The sequence below is a fragment of the Mandrillus leucophaeus genome, unplaced genomic scaffold (genome assembly GCF_000951045.1).
Source record: "Mandrillus leucophaeus isolate KB7577 unplaced genomic scaffold, Mleu.le_1.0 Scaffold93, whole genome shotgun sequence".
In the NCBI taxonomy this organism is placed as follows: domain Eukaryota; kingdom Metazoa; phylum Chordata; class Mammalia; order Primates; family Cercopithecidae; genus Mandrillus; species Mandrillus leucophaeus.
Genome location: NW_012110141.1, coordinates 2991229 through 2993888, shown reverse-complemented (window position 1 = coordinate 2993888; position 2660 = coordinate 2991229). Strand labels below are relative to the sequence as shown.

The 2660-nt window shown below is 38.8% G+C and overlaps 1 protein-coding gene across 1 annotated transcript in view; it reads right to left on the bottom strand.

Annotated features, from left to right (window-relative positions):
- Nucleotides 1–2660, bottom strand: part of TJP2 (tight junction protein 2) — a 104319-nt gene that overhangs the window by 24611 nt on the left and 77048 nt on the right. The window lies entirely within an intron of this gene.

Genomic DNA, 2660 nt, shown 5'->3' with positions numbered 1-2660 from the left:
GGTGACAGAGCGAGACTGTCAAAAAAAGACAGTTCCCTAGTATTCTATATTTTTATTGTAAGTAGGTACTTGATGTTCTTGAAATTTATTCTGAAGTCAACAAAGAATGCTACATACACACACACACACACACACACACACACACACACACGCAAGTTATTTTTTATTTCTTTAACAGATTATACTAACACGTAGTAACTTTAAATGTATCAATATTTGATTAACCAGGAATTCCCTTTCCTGGACAATTTTAGATGTAAATAACATTGAGTAGCAGCTATTTGTTATCTTCCAATAAGAAAAAAGAATGGACACTGACCTTCCTATTCGGTGCCAGGGAACTCTGCCTTGTAAGTGTTACCTGGTCTAATCTTCCCAGGGTCCCTGAGAGGCAGGTATTCTCATCCCCATTAAACAGATACAGAAACCCGAGTCTCAGGGTGAACCAGGGTCACAGAACTAATAAGAGGGTGGAACGAAATTCAAATCACCCAGTCTGATGCCAACACTCACCTTTGTTCAATTACAGGACACTGCCTTAAGAAAGATGGCAGTCAGGGGGAACACAGTGAAAAAAGCAAAAATCAGAAAGATCTTTTTGAAGAATCTTTCCTGTAAGTGCTTACTTAGAGTCTCAGTGTTTTCACATTAATCAGACTAATAAAATCTTGGCAAGAACTGAAACACTATCACTTCTCACGGATACATGGATGAGTTCTGGGTTCCAAGACCGACAGGACCCATTTGAGGAATACAGAGACTTCAACGCTGGGCATCAACAAACTCGCAGCTGCTCTATTTCACCAGCTGAACCACTTTCTCTTCCCTTACAGAAAGAACACCCAGAAAAGCACACCCCTTACAAGTAACTTCTAGAAACAGAGCTGGACTGTTCTTACCTTCAGAATCTGGTCTCCTTCTTGAAGGCCCTCCTGCTCTGCCGAGGTCCCCTCTTGAATGCCAGCAACAAATATCCCAACATCATTGCCACCAGCCAACCGGAGGCCCACGCTGTCTCCCTTTTTGAACCTTACCATTTTGGTATTAGGGCTGCAATAGGTTCCGTTTCAGAAAGGAAAGATGGGAGATATTTTTTAAAAGGGAGAACAAATTTAGCAAATGAGAGATTTAATTTCTTCTAGCTATACAGTAATTTATAGTTTACAAAGCCCTTTCATTTTTCTCATATATCTCATATATCCTACAATTTTATCTTTCTTGGGACCATGAGATGAGTATCAGTAGGTCCCTGTTACTGGTGAAGATGTAGAATTACAGAATCTTTATGGCAACGCAGTCAAGATGAGAAAGCAAATAAAGGGCAGAGTTAGGGCTAAAATTCTTCCAAAGGAAGGCCTGCTTGCACTGCATTCTTGTCAAAGACACAGTCTGGGTACAAAGAAGCAGTATCCTAATGCAGGAGGCTGCTGCCCTTGAACCCTGCTGAACTAGGGGTTCTGATTATCAAGGGCAGAGCGCAGCAGCACTCCTTCTCCCTCCCCGACACGGACAGACACTGGGTCCATCACATTAGTGTAGTCACCATGGGGCACCGTAGTTTAGGAATACTTCACCTATTTGGGAGTGAATTTATCTGACAAACACAAATATTCAGAGTAACACTCTGGAAAGGTAGCTAGATGGGTAGATAAACAGACAACAGTAACATCACAAAGTTCACCCACTTCTACATTTTGCTGTTCATACAAATGATTCCTCTTTCTCATAAGCACTACTAATGGGGGTTTGTTAAAGGTGGCTGATAATGTACAAAATCACCATCTAGGCAAAAAAAAAAAAAAAATCACCATCTAAAAAAAACCACTCTTCTGGATTTCAGTTACAGAGAAAGAGCTGTAAGGAAGAAGGGAAAACAAAGAGAGACTGAAATACATACCCATATATTGCTTCATCTTCAGGACTAGGACGAAGAAAAGTTCTTGGGGCTGCTTTTGGTTGAGGAGCTGTGGGTTAAGAAATATCTATTGTTATCAATCTGGACTAACAAGAGTGTGTTTCTATATAGAAAAATCACAAAATCCACAAAAAAAATGTAAATCTATGCCACATATATGTCATCATAAACAAAAAGAAGTTGCTAAGGTGCAGTTTAACTCTGAAGCATTAGCAGGTGCCAATGGTTTCTCAAAATACAAGAGATAAAAAATGAACCTCTAAAATGCAGGGTATACAATCACATGTACAAGAACATAGAATTTTTAATAACTTATAAAACATATAATAATGATAGTTTCCCCTTAAATATTTATGAATATAAAATTATGATGATAATTGTAGGGTGGTGGGGAAGGGTTGGGGGAAGAGGTCAGGATCGAGGATGGGAGAAAACAATGACCTCAACTCATCAAACATGACAAAGTGTGACCAATTCTAATGGCATTTAGACAAGGCTATTATTTTATACTTTGTCAATGTCAAAAGAGAGAGAAAGGAGGGCCTCTTCCATATATAATTTTTTATTTCTCTCCTCCCTTTCAGCCACCCTCTGGAATTAAGTACACTCTTATTTATATATACACATATACATGTACATACATATCTGTATACATACACATATATACACACATACATGTATGTATACATATATGTATAATTTCAACTTTTATTTTAGGTTCAGGGGGTGCACGTGCAGGTCTGTT